Raw genomic sequence first — 17,215 nt, 5'->3', positions numbered from 1 at the left:
TATATAATAGCTATATCTACAATATCTGTCTGCAGAGGAGGGACAACAACATTTATTTAATTTTAGACATGTAGGACATGTTGAGTCTGAGAGGTTGTGGGATATCCAGATCTCTCGTGATATTTATTGAATAGGCACTTGGATAGAGTGGCTTGAAGCTCAAGAGAGAGGTCTGCATAGAAGATGACATTTAAGAGTCATCATCATATATAGATTCTGAAGTCATAAGACTGGGTGACCAGAATAAAAATTCTGGCCCTGGCTGGTGTCACTCAGTGGATTGAGCACTGGCCTGCGAACCAACGGTTGCCTGTTCAATTCCCAGTCAGGGCACATGCCTGGGTTGTGGGCCAGGTCCCCAGTGGGGGGTGCATGAGAGGCAACCACACATTGACATTTCTCTCCCTCTCTTTCTCCTCCCTACCCCTCTCTAAAAATAAATTTTAAAATCTTTTTAAAAAGTTCTAGGGGAACACTAAGGTATAAGAGCTGGAAGATAATGAGGAATAGCTTTAGAACCTGAAAGAAAATAGAATGGTAAAATGAGAATCAGGAAGAAACAGTGTAATCAAAGCTTTAAAAAAGTTAATCAAGTTAGAGCAAAAAGCATCCACTAGATTTGGAAAGTAAAATACCAAGTAGTGATCTTAGCAAGAGCACCTGCAATTAATTAATGGAGCTAAAGTGAAATTGCTGGGGTAGGTAAGAAAGTTGAGATCAGTGATATGGATTCTTCATTTATTTAAAAAAAAAAAAAGAAAGAACTGGGTGCTTATTTATTGTGCCAGGCATTGAACTAGGATATATTAAGGTGCTAGGAACTGTGGGGATATACTGATGAGAAGACAGCCTTCACAGCAATTACAGTCTGCTAGGGAAGACCAGTCATGACTGTATTAGTAAAGGATTTTAACTTCATGGAATAGAAACCATTGCTTATCCTAAAACAAAAAGAAAATGTTAGATAGTTCACAGAATTGTTGGAAGGCTGAAGAAATAGGCTCAGAAACTATGTACTAAAGAAAGAAACCATGGAAAATGATGTCACAAAACTAGTCCAGTGAAAACCTACCCCTAGCTGCTACAACTGGCACCACCTATCTCACCAGCACTGAACAACAGATGGTGCCTCCAGTCTCAGTGCTCCAGTTCTGCCAGCCCCCAAACTGATTTAATCAAGGAACCCTTGGTTTAGGGGATACTGCATCTTGCCCATTATACACCCACCTTCCCTTTTAGAGATTCCCAGTGCACAACAGCAAACAAAAAGCTCCAAGAAGTTTTCTCCATTTTATTAGGTAATCTATGTAACTCTGCTGAACAAATTGTTTCCCAAATTTATTGGCTTCAGAATACTTTCATCTTGTATCACCTAGAAATACTCCATAATTTGAAAGCACTGCTAAAGAGGGGTAACAACATGTATGGAATTGATGTAAACTATGTTGATAATGATAATAAACATGGATTAGTAGTAAAGACCACAGTAAAAAAATATACATGACACCTAGAAATGTATATGTAGAAAGACACGAACAGCAAAAATGAAGCTCAAATGAAAGAAACATTTTATTATTTATACAGGAAAAACTGGTAAGAGAAAAAAGAAAGGCAGTTCAAAAAGCCTTGGGTGCTATGAATGCAACCCATTTTTCAAGGCCCTATTCAATGCTATTTTCTCTATAGAGTTTCATATGTTCTGTCTCTATCAAAAAAAGTAACTGTAGTAGCCCTGGCTGGCATAGCTCAGTGGATTGAGCGCAGGCTGCGAACCAAAGTGTCGCAGGTTCGATTCCCAGGGCACATGCCTAGGTTGCAGCCACAGCCCCCAACAACCGCACATTGATGTTTCTCTCTTTCTCCCTCCCTTCCCTCTCTAAAAATAAATAAATAAAATCGTAAAAAAAGACCCCTTTAAAAAAAAAAAAGTAACAGTAGAAAGAGATGAACATGAGCTGGAGTGAGAAGGACCTACATTCGCCTCCTGATCGGTCACTTACTAGCTAAGTCAACTAGCCAATATGTGCCTCACATGTTTGATGAATACAATGATGAAAGTAATGACAGTAATACTGGTTACCATTTATTGATTGCTTATTACATACCAAATCCTTTCCATACTCACTACTCACATTTTAAGTGGAATCATCCTCATTTTACAGGGAATGAAACTGAGGCTCAGTGAATTTAAGCATTTTTTTCTATGATCTTGAGAGATTTTAAACATTGAGAGGAATAAGGTATAAAGTATTCTAAAAGCTATAAAGCACCAAACAAATTTTAGGTGTTATTAAATACCTTTGCTATTTGCATATACATGCTTATTAGTCTTTCTTACAAAGAATATTCTTAGTGATACAGTTATCAAGCTATGAGAAATGTGAACATTAGTTCCTTGGGAACTAAACACTGATTGACAGCTTCTTTCTACTGCATGATTTCAAAACTTGAGACTTAGTGTTATCAGTATTTTTGGAAGGTTCGACGAGTCAAATGCTTTGACCAAAATGATCATTGAATTTAAGTAAAAAAAAGGCTATGTTTCTATTACAGTATTAACTAAATGGTAATACCCATGTTCCAGTACATTCTTCAAACACATCCCAAGGAACAATCTTTCTAATTAAAAGAATAAATATACAAGTCATATTAAAGCGACAGACATTTTAGAGCCATAGAGGATCAGTGTTCCAGTGTCTGAAATGAGACTGGCCTAGGGACTTGACTGGACTATTTTGGGTTCAATGTTATGGGTAACTCATTGTATCTCAGAAAAGCTTTAACTTCTTTTGTGTATGTTTGGTCTGAAGCAGCTCTTGACGTGTCTCTCTCCATGATTTGTGGTATCTGATCACTCAGACCCTATGTGTTCTTCCATAAGGATATTATTCACCTGTAAAAGTGCCAGTTACCCTGCTAAGGTGCTGGGGATAAAAAAGTTAATAGGACATAACATCTATCTTCAAGGAACACAGTCTAGTAGGGAAGACATTATCAACACTGAGATTACTAGCCAATATCTATTTTATTTTGTATTCTTAGTTTTCTAGATTAAACAAAACAGTCAAATGGGATAACTCATTCTCTTTTTCCATTTTGGGCATCACATTTTATAAAACAAATAAAACAAAAAGGCTATTTCTGAGAAATTAAAAGGTTAAAAGGCAATTCATACAATATAACCATATTTTAAGCAGGAAGGCATCCTTAAAATCATTCAATAGCTTCCAAATATTTAGAATGAAAAACAAACTCATTACCATAATCAATGAGCCCTCTTTGATCTGGCCTCAGATTACCTATGATCTCATGTCATATTATTCTCTTTGCTCACCAGAGTCCAGCTATAAGCCTTATTTCTGTCTTAGGGACAGAAAACCATCCTGTCTTAGGGCCATTTCTAATCATTCAATAAGAAAAAATTCACATGTCCCTGTCCCTATCTTGTTTATCACACATTCCAGTTTATTTCTTCATAGCACTTCAAATTATCTAACAGAATATTGTTTAATATTTGTTTATTGTTTATCTCCCTCTTCTAAAATTAGAATGTCATGATAACCTCACATCTGTTAGAATGGCTACTATCAAAAAAAGCAAAACAAAACAAGAAATAAGTGTTGATAAGAATGTGTAGCAAAGGGAACTTTTGTGCACTGTTGGTAGAAAGGTAAATTGATACAGCTACAATGAAAAACAGTATGGAAGTTCCCCCCCCAAATTAAAAATAGATCCAACAATCCCATCCCTGGGTATATAGCCAAAGGAAATGAAATCAATATCTCAAAGAACTATCCATACTCCCATGTTCATTGAGACATTTTTCATATTAGCCAAAATATGGAAATAACCTACATGTTGATGAACAAATGGATAAAGAAGATGCAATATAAATATATATAATATAATATATATAATCAGTGGAATATTATTCAGCCATGAGAGAAAAGGAAATACTGCCAGTAGCAGCAACATGGATGGACCTTGAAGGCATTATGCTAAATGAAATAGTGAAAGACAAATACTGCATGATCTCACTTACATGTGGAATATAAAAGAGCTGAACTCACAGTAATAAGAGTAGAATTATGTTTGCCAGGGAGTGGGGGGATGGAGGAAATGAGGAGACATTGGTCAAAGGGTACAAATTTCCAGTTACAAATAAAGTCTGGGAATATAAATGTAGTGCATGGTGAATATAGTTAACAATACTGTATTATATAGTTGAAGATTGCTGAGAGTAGATCTCAAATGTTCATACAACAAAAAATAAAGCAATTATGTGAGTTGATGAAGATGTTAATTAATCTTACTGTGATAATCATTTCCCAGTATAAACTTATCAAATCATTATTTGTACACATTAAACTTACACAATGTTATATTTCAATTAAATCTCAATAAAGCTGGGGAAAAATTGGAATGTTATGAGAACACGTACCTTTAATATCTAGTTTACTACAGTATTTTAGCACTGAGAATACCTGACACATAGTAGGTGCTCAATAAATATTCGTGAGTAAATTAAAGGATCACTGAGTGGTTTAACTAGCATTCAAATCCAGGTCTGACTGGCTGCCTAGTCTTAGAGTTTGTCAATTATATCAAGTAGCTTGTGAAGTCAGGGTTGGCTCTGACTTATTTTTGTATCTGCCATATCCTCTAGTACATTGCTGTGTGTAAAATATGCTATCAATACATACTCACTGAATAAAGTAACATTTTAGATTTCATACTGTAAGTTCTTAGGTACTAGCATAACAAAAACAATGTGTGTGTATCTATAGGTACAGAACCATTTCATGGCATTCCTTTTTCCCAGAATACTTTCCTAATCCTACTCCCCTTCTTTCTCCATTTAAAACAAATTGCTTTGCTTTCAAAATTCAAAGCTTGTTTTTTCCCCAAGCAGAAAGCTCCCTTTTTCCCTTCCTTTCCACTTATTCCCTCCCTTCCTTTCTTTTCATGTTAGCTGATTAAGGAGAGAGGTTTAAAATGCTTTTAAAAACATAAATATCAATAGTCCTGGAATTATAATAAATTATAATCCTTTAAATGCCATCTAGTTACATTTCCCCAAGAAAATGGTCCATAAGGGTAGTGTCAAATTAAAGCACTCCCAGTGAAGCTGAGACACTGATAACAGCTCAACAAGAGCATTTGTTGGATCATGAGATCCCAGAGACCTCAAATACTAGATTCAAATTTACTTAACCTTCCATAAAGTATACTAAAATATATGAGTATAGTTTCTATTACTACAACTAAAAAATATTTGAGATCTGGAATCCTTCAGGTCTGATGTTTAATGCCCTCAAGAGGGATCTTTTACTCCCTTATATAATATTCCAATGGATTTCACAATCACAGTTTTTTAAATACTCCACATATTCAGTAGTCTACAGTTGGTTATCCTTTATATCAAAGACTTTGTACCATAAGAAAGCATCTATTTCAGTTTAAAACTATTATCCTTTAAATTGGTAGCATAATACATCATTGGAAAATAGTATTCTTACTCACTGATTTGATCCACAGGAAATCATGTTTGCTATAGAAAGATACATGAGCAAAATAGACCCAGAGACTTGGAAATAAAGAACAAGCTAACAGTGACCAAGGGTGGGGGGCAGATAATGGGGGAAATAAGGAAAGGGGCAAGCAAAGGAACATGAATAGAGGACTCATGGGTATGGACAATGGGGGGAATTGACCGTGGGAGTTGTGGGGGATGCGACTGGGGTGAGCAATGGGGAAAAAGGTAGGACAACCTTAACTGAACAACAATAAATTTTTAAAAAATGTTAGAGGAAAAAAAAGATACATGAAACAGAGGAAGATAAAAGGAGTATCTGCAAGCCAATAGCATGAGAAAAGAGAGAAATAAAAATAACAAGGATACAAAAACTAAGTGAGCACAGCCACGAAGGATAAATAACATAAATGCAAACAGCTCACTATGTTACCTGCTATGAAGGCAAAAATATTTTACAGGACAGAAAAGTAAATGGCAGCCATTACTATAATGTAAATTACAATCTCTTCAAATAATCTCAGAAGACTATAAAAGAAACAGGTTGTGTCAGAGATATTTATTAAAAGTGTAGACATTTCAAAGAAACCCAGGTACCTATAATCATTTTTTTCTGGGGTTTGGCATAGGTTAAGTTTTAATGTGTTGCTATGTCTATTTTACAGTCACAAAAATTAGTCATTTTAACCTGACAATGCTGCTCCAAGGATACAGTCCTTCATTTGACAGGACCTTGATTAATTCAGTGCACTTAAAATTTTTACCTGGTCCATAAATAGATTTTTGGGGGTTACTTTATATTGGAATAATAATGGTAAAGTCTTCCTGCCATTTCAGCAACAAAACTTATTTTAGGCAATATTCTTAGTTTTTTTAAGTAAAGAGTTAAAAACTTTAGAGATAGTATATTCCAAAGGCTTCCTCAGCCAGTTTTCTAAAGTACAGAATGATCAATAAAAATCAGCCTGTAACTGTACCTTCCAAAAGTCAATTGGAAAGAGTATGCATCCAATGGAATGCCAAATAGTGCCTGCAGACATTTACTGTTATAAAAAGAGAATGCTGTGTTTGTATTGTCCTGTTAATAGCATGCTAACAAATATGTTTCCGGTGGGGTCACTAACGGACAGAAAAAAACACATAATAAAACAGTGAACAGTTGGAGAGCCGTTCATGCTCTATTGGTCTACAGTTACTAGAGAGAAGAAGAAAGAGTAAGTTCTATAATCTTAGGCAGCTATAAAAAAATACTCTTGTTAAAGCTCAAGAGAATCTAAAGAGGAAATAAAAAAGTCAGACAGATTATGCTGTCAATTTTAGTTGTCATAATGTGCTTTAGAGATAAAACATTCCTCTGAATGGCAATTGAACAGATGGAAATTTTCATTTTTGGTTAACTGGATGGAAGAATTGGACCAGTACCTAAAATGACATTGAAATGAAGCACAAACCCCCTCCCACAAGAAGGAAACAGATGCATCACTCCAGATACAAAATAAATTATTAAACAGTGCATATATTATATTGGCATCATTGTATCCAACTGTACATCTGCACAATGTTTTAGTCTCCTGGTGAGAGAACAGACATTTCTGAAAGGGAAAATAGGCAACTATTGAAGTGAATCAGATAAGTTATACCATTTGGGTAAGAAAAGCCAAATAACACTTCACTGAATTTGAAGCTATTCATGCTGAGAGGAAAAAAGAACCATAAATTATACTGATTCCAATGCCCTTGACCTTATAGATTGATCTAAATGTGGTAGATTTTGAAGTATAAAACCACATTTTCAAGATTTTTATAATCTCAAATCAGAATGAATAAAAAATGTGTGACTACTTAAGACCCTAAAGGAGTTAGTGTTGAATACCCTCCTTGCTTGATCTGACAAAGAAGTGAATGGATACTTCAAGCTAAAATTACATTCCTTATATTAAGCTATGATTAGACAGGACTCACAGAATAGTAACTAAAAGGTGACCTATTTGATCATTTAAATTTAGTAATTGACCCTATGAGTTGAACTCCTTTCTAAGATGTAAGTTCCAATTCCACTCTCTGACAACACTGTCCAGGTTGGTATTTTCTTAGTTGCCTCTTGCTCATTTTAAACTGATCCAAGCAGGCAGCTTACACCATCCTACACTTCCACCTGTCTTCCTATCCATACTTTCCACTCTTTCCCAACTCATTAAAACTGTAGCCCGGCTGCCAAGGAGCTATTAGTATATACCAGCTTTATAGGGTAGGTAAGAATGTGTTGAGTGAGCACAGTTTGTTTTCTTATTTTGTTTTTAAGGTATAATCTTGTTTGCCATTGGGTTAGCAACACTCCTGTGTTATACGGTGACCATATAAGAGGGTCTGATTAGGGGATGCAGATGATGATTGAGGAAGCCAGCAGAATCAGCCCTGAGGTTAGTACCTAAAAAAGAAGAGACAAAAGGAAAAATGTCTCTAAAAAAGATTTTATAGTTAAAATATAGAAATTCTACTTCTTTTTATTAAGCCATTCATCAAACATAATCAGATTTTACTAAGTAACTAAAGTAATAGAATATTTTATCAGATATGACTTCCAATCAAACTATATTTAATAAGAATTCACTATCTTGAAGACCAACTGAATTATGTCTCCCAAGACTATTAGAACAGCAGAGGTGAGATAAATATGTTCAGCAAAACCCTACAAAATATTAATGGAGAGTGGATATCATGGGCACAATGAATTACAAGTCTGTATTGGTACACAGTCTTCATAATGGTATTCCCTTTGGAAATAAGTTGCACAGGGAAGTCATTCTTTGCATTCTCCCAATCATTTTTAAACACAGGCAAATGTGAAACAGAGCTCATTAAAAAGAAACAGAAAGACAAATATAACCTAAAAGTAAAAGTATAAGGAGGTTGGGCCCATCTGGAGTTATTATACAGAGAAAAGCCTTGAGGGGAATAGCTGGGAATATGGGAAAGGAGAAATAGTTAGAAGGTAATTGGGAAAGGGGAACTCGAGTTGGCTCCCTCCCTGGGGTGTTTCTGCCAAGGAAAGAGAGTAAGAATAGAACCTTTAGGAATAGTATCATGTGGTGGCTGGATGCCCAAAGAGAGTCTGTTGCTAGAAAAGGCCATGGTGTAACATGGTAATGATTCACAGAATAAGATGTGGACCAGAAATCGTATTTTGTCCCTCAGACTCATTCTGATGCTCTCTCTCTTATTTAAACATAAGCTGTTCTTTGGTTTCCAGTCACTCTATTACCCATTCTCTCTTAGCCATCTCTCTCATTGTCATTCTTTAATAATTCTTATATTAATATAAGCGGAGATATAATTGAATAGGTAACCTAAAACAACGATTTCACAAAACATTTGACATATTCAGGGGGTTTATCTCCAGTGGTCACTGGTCATGAGACTAACAGAGGAGGCTGATGGACCAATCACTAGGGAGCCAGGTGAAAATTTCTAATCCATAGGGTAAAAAGGCAGGTAGGGGGCCAAGTCTTCTTACATGAGGGTAGGAGGAGAGTCAAAAGGGGTAACCTAATGGAAGCAGTATATATTTTCATCTCAGGTTAAGTCTATTTCCAATTGTATTTCATTGTCTGGTGTCAATGGATATTTAAGATTCTTAGTTTGATATCTGTGTTTTCTTTTTTTTTTTTAATAATTTTTTTTAAAGAATTTTATTTATTTATTTTTAGGGAGAGAAGGGAGAGAGAGAGAGAGAGAAACATCAATGTGCGGTTGCTGGGGGTTATGGCCTGCAACCCAGGAATGTACCCTGGCTGGGAATCGAACCTGGGACACTTTGGTTCCCAGCCCGAGCTCCATCCACTGAGCTACGCCAGCCAGGGATATCTGTGTTTTCTTATCAAACATAGTATCAGCACAGCATTTGCTGACTTTAAACATGAAACAAGCTAATTTATGAATAAAGTATTCCTAAACATGGTTTAGAAAGCACTGAAAGATACAAGCAGAACAATCAAAAGTTCTGGGAAGTGTGATGGGAGGCTGCATTTAGGTATCTAAGTGTAAAGCCTCAAATGGAGCAGAGAAAAGCTGAAGTGCTATTAATGAAACTATACGTGGCAAATGAACATTAAATTTACTCATCTCTCATTGAAAAGGAATATTAGAGACTAAAACACTTTTATTCTCTTCATCTTTTTTGGGAGGGCAAATGTAGCACATTTTCAATGCTGATAAATTGCATACTCTTAAGCACTGGATCCTTTAACACTATGAAGATTTCATAATATTCTTTAGCAATCATTTATAACAATTCTAATTTCTTCTTCTATCATGTTGTATTCTAACATTTTTTATTTTTCCCATCAAAAATCATTATGCAAATTCTAGCCAACAAAGGAAAATATTCTCTCAACCTGGAATTCTAAACATTGTTTGCTTTTCTGATTTATATAAGGCAAAAAAACCCCCACAAAAACCCCCAAACAAAGCAAAGACTTCTGGTAAAGATGGCAGCCTAGGTAAACATGGCTCCCATCCTCACATAACCACATCAAAATTACATCTAAAATATAGAACCACCATTACTCAGAACCTTCAGAAATAGAGTTGAATGGAAGTCTGACAAGTACAGAAGTAAAATAAAGAAACCATATCCATCCAGACTGGTAGAAGGGGTGGAGACACAAAACAGGCTGGTCTCACATCCATGTGTGGTGGATAAAAATTCACCACCTGGGAAACCCCAGGGCCAGCACACCCAGTAACAGCTATAGACCTCATCAGAGCACCACAGTCCTGCCCCTACAAGCTGATCCTCCATGGAGGATGGAGGTTGGTGGTCAGTGGTTAGAGCCAGCCCTTGCAGCTAACTAGCCTGGGTAAATCCCTCCCATTGACTGGCCAACAGCAATCAAGGCTCAACTACAAGAGGAAGTTGTACTCACCCCACACAAAGAGTGCACCTTGAGTACCCAGCTTGGGTGATAGGAGAGACTATGCCACTGGACCCTAACAGGACACCTACTATACTAGGCCATGCTACCAAGACAGTGAGTCACAGCAGCTCTACCTAATACATAGAAACAAACACAGAGAGGCTGTCAAAATGAGGAGACAAAGAAACATGGCCAAAATGAAAGAACAGATAGAGAGCTCCAGAAAAACAGCTAAATGAAATGGAGATAAGCAATCTATCAGATGCAGAGTTCAAAACACTGGTTATAAGGATGCTCAAGGAACTTTTGGAGGACCTCAATAGCATAAAAAAGATCCAGTCAGAAACAAAGGATACACTAATTGAAATAAAGAACAATTTACAAGGAAACAATAATAGAGTGGATGAAGCCAAGAATCAAATCAATGATTTGGAACATAAGGAATCAAAAAACAATCGATCAGAACAACAAGAAGAAAAAAGAACGTCCCCAAACAAGTATAGTGTAAGCAGCCTCTGGGACGACTTCAAGTATTCCAACATTTGCATCATAGGGGTACAAGAATGAGAAGAAAAGGAGCAAGAAATTGAAAATGTATCTGGAAAAATGAGAGAAAACTTCCCTAACTTGGTGAAGGAAATAGACATGCAGTTTCAGAAGCACAGAGAGTCCCAAACAAGATAGATGCAAAGACGCCCACTCCAAGACACATCATAATTAAAACACCAAAGGTTAAAGATAAAGAATCTTTAAAAAAAATTTTTATTGTTGTTTAAGTACAGCTGTCTCCATTTTCACCCCCCATACACCCCCACCCTGCTCCACCCTTCCCTGCCTCCCACCCTCAAACCTATCCCCTTTGGCTTTTTCCATGTGTCCTTTATACATGTTCCTTGATGGTCCTTCCCCTATTACCCCCTGTTATCCTTCTCCCCCCTCCTTCTCTTTGATTACTGTCAGTTTGCTCTTTATTTCAGTGTTTCTGGTTGTATTTTGCTTGCTTGTTTGTTTTCTTTATTAGATTCTACTTATAGATGAGATCATATGGTATTGGTCTATCACCACCTGCCTTATTTCACTGAGCAAGAGAGATTCTTAAAAGCAGCAACAGAAAAGCAGTTAGTCACCTACAGAGGTGCTCTCATAAGACTGTCAGTTCTTTTCTCAAAAGAAACTTTGCAGGGTAGAAGGGGCTGGAAAGAAGTATTCAAAGTCATGAAAAGCAGGAACCTACAGCCAAGATTGCTTTACCCAGCAAATATATTTAGATAAAGAGCTTCCCGGATAACGAAAAACTAAAGGAGTTCATCATCACCAAACCATTATTATATGAAATGTTAAAGGGACTTATTTAAGAAAAAGAAGATCAAAACTATAAATAAAATGGCAATAAGTACATATCTATCAACAATTGAATCTAAAAAACAAATTAAGCAAACAAGAACAGAGACAGAACCATGGATACAGAGCATGTTTTGATGGTTGCCAGAAGGGAGCAGGGTATGGGGGAATGGGTGAAGGGGTTAGGGGCTTAAGAAGTACAAGTAGGTAATTACAGAATAGCCATGGGGATATAAAGTACAGCATAGGAAATAGAGTAGCCAAAGAACTTATGTATGACCCATGGACATGAACAATGGTGTGCCTGAAGGACTGGGGGTTGCTGGGTGGAAGGGGGCCAAGGGGGAAAAACTGAGACAACTGTTAACAGCATAATCAATAAAATTAAAAAGAACCCACCACATCAATAACAAAGCAAAATAAGACATCTAGTGTTTTTTGAGAACTTTCTAAATACTTCCAGAATAAAGTATTCTGATTCCACAGCAAACATTTTATAAAAAAAAAACCCCAAAACAAAAAAAAAAAACAAAACACACAACTGTATTTGATGATGATATTGACAGCATTATCCCTGTGTAATAGTGTAACCCGTTATCCCCTTTTAAAAAATCAAGGTGAAATTCATGTAAGATAAAATTATCTTACAGTGCATAATTCAGTACATTCATAGTTTTTCTACCAGGTTCCAAAACATTTTCATCACTGCAAAAGTAAACCCCATAACCATTAAGCAGTCATTCTCTGTTTTCCCCTCCCCCTAGCCCTGGCAACCTGCTGTCTTTCAGCAGACTTACCTATTCTGGATATTTTAAATAAATGGGATAATACAATATGTTACCTTTTGTATTTGACTTCTTTTATGTACCATGTCTGTACTTCATTCCTTTTTATTTATTTTTTAATACTCTGTACTCATCAAACTTTATTATTTGACCTTTATTATTATCAACATTCTCAAATAGAATTTGAAAGACTGCCATTTACCACTTATGATTATAATTTTAAAAGGCATTTTTTATTGTTGTTCAAGTACATTTTTCTGCCTTTTCCCCCCACCCCAGCCCAACACCCCTAATATTTCATTATATGTACATAACCACTATTTGTTTTTCCATCCACCTACTGATGAAAATTTGTGTTGTCTTCACCTTTTGGTTACTGTGAATAGTCCTATTAACATCCGTGTACAAGTGTTTGTACTTGGATATATACTTAGAAGTACAATTGCTGGGTCATATGTAATTCTATGTTTAACTTTTGAAGGAACCACCAAACTGTTTCACAGAGCAGCTGCACCATTTTACAATCTCATCAGCAATGTATGAGGGTTAATTTTTCTGTATGTGATGTGAGGTGGGGGTCCAACTTATTGTTTTGCATGTGATGTCTAATTGTTTCAGCACCATTTGTTAAAGAAACTATTCTTACCCTCATTGAATGGTCTTAGCACCCTTGCTGTAAATCAACTGGCCATGGTTGTGTGGTTTTATTTCTGAATTCTCAGTTCTATTCCATAGGTCTGTTGTTATCCATTTAAACTATATTTCTCTAAGTGCTCAAAGCATAAGTACAAAAGAGTTTAGACAAGAAACACTACTCTAAGATCTTTAATTTGGTCTAAAATTTCCCAATAAACTGGTGATGTGTTTTCTGAACAGCAACCACATCTGCAACTTATTTTTCTTTTTGGTAGCGATGATACCTAAGCTAGCACTGATCATAAGCACCCTCTTCCTGGAGCTGGCATGAGGAAAACGGAAGTTCTTTACATTCTCAAAAATCAATTTCAGGCTCTCCTCACCATAAACTTATATGGCACTGAGACAGCACTACCAACCTTCCTTTATGTTTAGCACATAACTAGGAGCAGAAGGGTGTTAAAAGAAGAAAAATGGGACAAAAAGAAGGCACAAGCCTCTGGTCTTGGGAGAGCTATATCAATTATTAGCAATAGCTAATAAACTTAGGCTAATTGACCAAGAAGACAGTTTGCCACATCTATAGGCATCATTATTAGTAACCTCATAGCCATAAATACTAGAAAAGTTTCACTGAAAATATCATGAATGCTTAGCATTTGCTGCACATGACACTCATGTTCTCCTGATTTATTAATTCAGGAAATAGTACATAAAATGGGCAAATGAAAGAAGTGAAGGGGTAAAATATTATCTTATGTTAGTTCCAATTTTGAAGCTATCTGCAAGACTCATTTTTAAGATAGTTTTGAGGAAGGAAAGTCTTAGGAATTATATTTTTATCTCCATATTGCAAAAAGTACAGGAAATTGTTTTCATTTTTTGTTAGTATGTTCTCATTAATCTTCTAGTTGCTACAACATAACCTTGCTAGCCCTGATCTACCAAGTCCACCGTTTTCAACAATGAACACTGTTATGCGATTTATTTACAACTCACAGTAAAATGACATTAAAAGGGAGAAAGGATCATAAATTTAAAAGTGTGGTATGAGCATGAAAATATCCATCATTTTTACTTTTTAAGGAGAGGGATGTAGCCTCTTTGGTGCCAAAGATGACATACAAATTAGATGCTGCTTGGAATTTACTCATGAGGTATCAGAAGTCTGTTTCTTTTCCCATAGCAGCCAGAGAAGCAGAACACTTAAGAACAGCAACAGAATCAGTTGCCTGGCCGGAAGCTGTCAGCCCTTGTATCAGGTTCTGTGAAAACACTACCATGCAAAAGCTCTACCCCAGGGTGCCTCAGGATGTAATAATCCCACTTCCTTACATGGGAGGCTCTCTGAGTTTACAGGGAATATCTTCTGAAGAGTAGTGCATAAAATAATTTTCTACCGGACTTCCGGCAAGATGGAGGAATAGGTGGACGCACCATATCTCCTCGTACAACCAAGATTAGAAAACCAATAATTTACAACAATAATTTACTATCAGAATAACACCCAGATCCGGCAGAGGATTTATCTGAATGGAAGTCGGGCAGACAAGAAGTTGAAGTAGACCGTTCATCCGGACTGGTAGGAGAAGACGAGCCGGCGGGCACGGGGCTGGCTCGGCGGCGCACGGAGGTTGGGGGAAGGTTTGGCTCGAAATCGGCGCAAAAGCCATCGGGCGCACAAGAAGGAAGCGGTGATCCCTGAGTACGCAAGCCGCGGCTGGCAGACCCAGAGGGGTAGCGATTGTGGACCAGGGCAGAACTCGCGGCCCAGAAGCCCAGACAAGGGTCTGAGTCCAGGGGAACGGAACTACCGCCATTGTTTTCTCCCGCCCCGCTCCTGCTCCCGCCCCGCCCCCACATATAACGTCACAATCTAGCGACTGGGGTGCCCAGCCCCGGTGAGCACCTAAGGCTCCGCCCCCCACCGTAACAAGAGCAACCAGACCGGAAAAAAAAAAAAGGAGAGACGAGGGAAAAAAAAAAAAAATGTTTTCAACAGAGCAGATCAGTCCCCCAGGACTCATCCTTTTGAGCGACCAAGAATTAGCCAATCTATCAGATGCACAGTTCAAAACACTGGTGATCAGAAAGCTCACAGAACTGGTGGATTTTGGACGAAATTTAGATGAAAGAATGCAGATTACCATAAAACAGATGCAGGAAGACACGCGGAGGAGAGCCAATAGTGAAAGGAAGGAATATGAGTCTCAAAACAATACAGTGGACCAGAAGGAAGACAGAATCAACCAAGCAGGAAAGCATGATGAAATAAGAATTCAAAAAATTGAGGAAAAGATTAAGAGCATCCAAGACACCTTTAAACGTTCCAATATCCGAATTATAGGGGTACCAGAATCGGAAGGGGAAAAGCAACAGATTGAGCACGTATTTGAACAAATAATAGAGGAGAACTTCCCCAATCTGGCAAAGGGAACAGTCTTCCAAGAAATCCAAGAAGCTCAGAGAGCCCCAAAGAAGTTGGATCCAAGAAGAAACACACCAAGGCACATCATAATTACATTAGCCAAGGTAAAAACGAAGGAGAGAATCCTAGAAGCAGCAAGAGATAAGGGGACAGTAACCTACAAAGGAGTTCCCATCAGACTGTCAGCTGATTTCTCCAAAGAGACCTTACAGGCAAGAAGGGGCTGGAAAGAAATATTCCAAGTCATGAAAGACAAGGACCTACATCCCAGATTGCTCTATCCAGCAAAGCTCTCATTTAGAATGGAAGGGCAGATAAAGTGCTTCTCAGATAAGGTCAAGTTAAAGGAGTTCATCATCACCAAGCCCTTATTTTATGAAATGCTAAAGGGACTTATCTAAGAAAAGAAGATAAAGAAAAGGCATGTATAGTAAAAGGACAGCAAACTCACAAATATTAACAACCACACCTAAAGCAAAACCAAAAGAAACTAAGTAAACAATTAGAACAGGAACAGAACCACAGAAATGGAGGACACATGGAGGGTTAGCAGCAGGAGGGTGGGAGGAGGAGAGAGGGGGAAAAGGTATAGAGAATAAGTAGCATAGAATGTAGGTTGAAAATAGATAGGGGGAGGGCAAGAATAGTACGGGAAATGTAGAAACTAAAGAACTCATAATTATGACACATGGACATGAACTAAAGGGGGAAATGTGGGTGGGAGGGGGGTACAGGGTGGAGGGGAGAGAAGGGGGGAAATGGGACAACTGTAATAGCATAATCAATACAGTATATATTAAAAAAAATAAAAAAAAATAATTTTCTACCATCTGATAAATCATAAGGTAGGTGATGAGGGTCATGTAAGAAAGAAATTTGACTTATTTTGCCAACCTCTTTTAAGTGATATGTTTTCTAACACATTTTCTGCTCTTCTTTCTCCCCATGTCTCAACAGGGAAGTACCAAGGATACATAACGCTGAGCTGTAAAATAAGTCTAGAGTAGCCTGGACTAGGAAGATCAAATTAAAGAGGAAGGGAGTTGGAGGAGTAGGGAGGGGCATCGAGGGTAGAGGGCTGCTTTCTAAAGACCCTTGCTTAACTCAGACATCAGTCACTTGGAGCAAGGGGGCTTCTCAAGCTTTAACATGCATGTTCACATGCATGTTTACAAGACCTGTGGGTCTTGTAAAAAGATGCTGATCCAGGAGGCCTGGGATGGGGGCAGAGATTCTGCAAGGATGTGTGCAAGTTTTTATCTGTCAAAGGGAAAGGTGATTTTCAGGGACTCTAAACAAAATTGCAAAGTCTACCTTGACCATTCTACTTCCTTTCCCAAATGTCTCCCCCATTTTCGGGCTCCTCATTCTCTAATAAGTCTTCTACCTCATAAAGGTAAATCTCACAAGTAAGAGAGAGGTAGATCTCCTCTCTTTGTAAACTTCTGAAACTACTCTCAATCTCAACTGCCCTTTAATCCAACCTGATATTGTTATCCTTAATGGTTAAAGCAATCCAGAGTGAGAATTAATGATAGCTCTACTTCTCAAAAGGGGCACTTACATTTTACTTTTT

General features: G+C 37.4%; 1 protein-coding gene and 1 long non-coding RNA gene across 2 annotated transcripts in view; one reads left to right on the top strand and one right to left on the bottom strand.

Moving 5' to 3' along the window:
• NDUFAF2 (NADH:ubiquinone oxidoreductase complex assembly factor 2) overlaps positions 1-17,215 on the bottom strand; it is a 157,855-nt gene that overhangs the window by 125,376 nt on the left and 15,264 nt on the right. The gene's annotated exons all lie outside the window — the stretch shown is intronic.
• Positions 439-3,618, top strand: LOC118499442. The gene is made up of 2 exons (XR_004901922.1): positions 439-1,717; positions 1,930-3,618. It is a non-coding gene; the product is annotated as an uncharacterized LOC118499442 (long non-coding RNA).

Source organism: Phyllostomus discolor, chromosome 3 (genome assembly GCF_004126475.2).
Source record: "Phyllostomus discolor isolate MPI-MPIP mPhyDis1 chromosome 3, mPhyDis1.pri.v3, whole genome shotgun sequence".
NCBI lineage: Eukaryota > Metazoa > Chordata > Mammalia > Chiroptera > Phyllostomidae > Phyllostomus > Phyllostomus discolor.
This window is presented reverse-complemented; position numbering and strand designations above follow the sequence as displayed.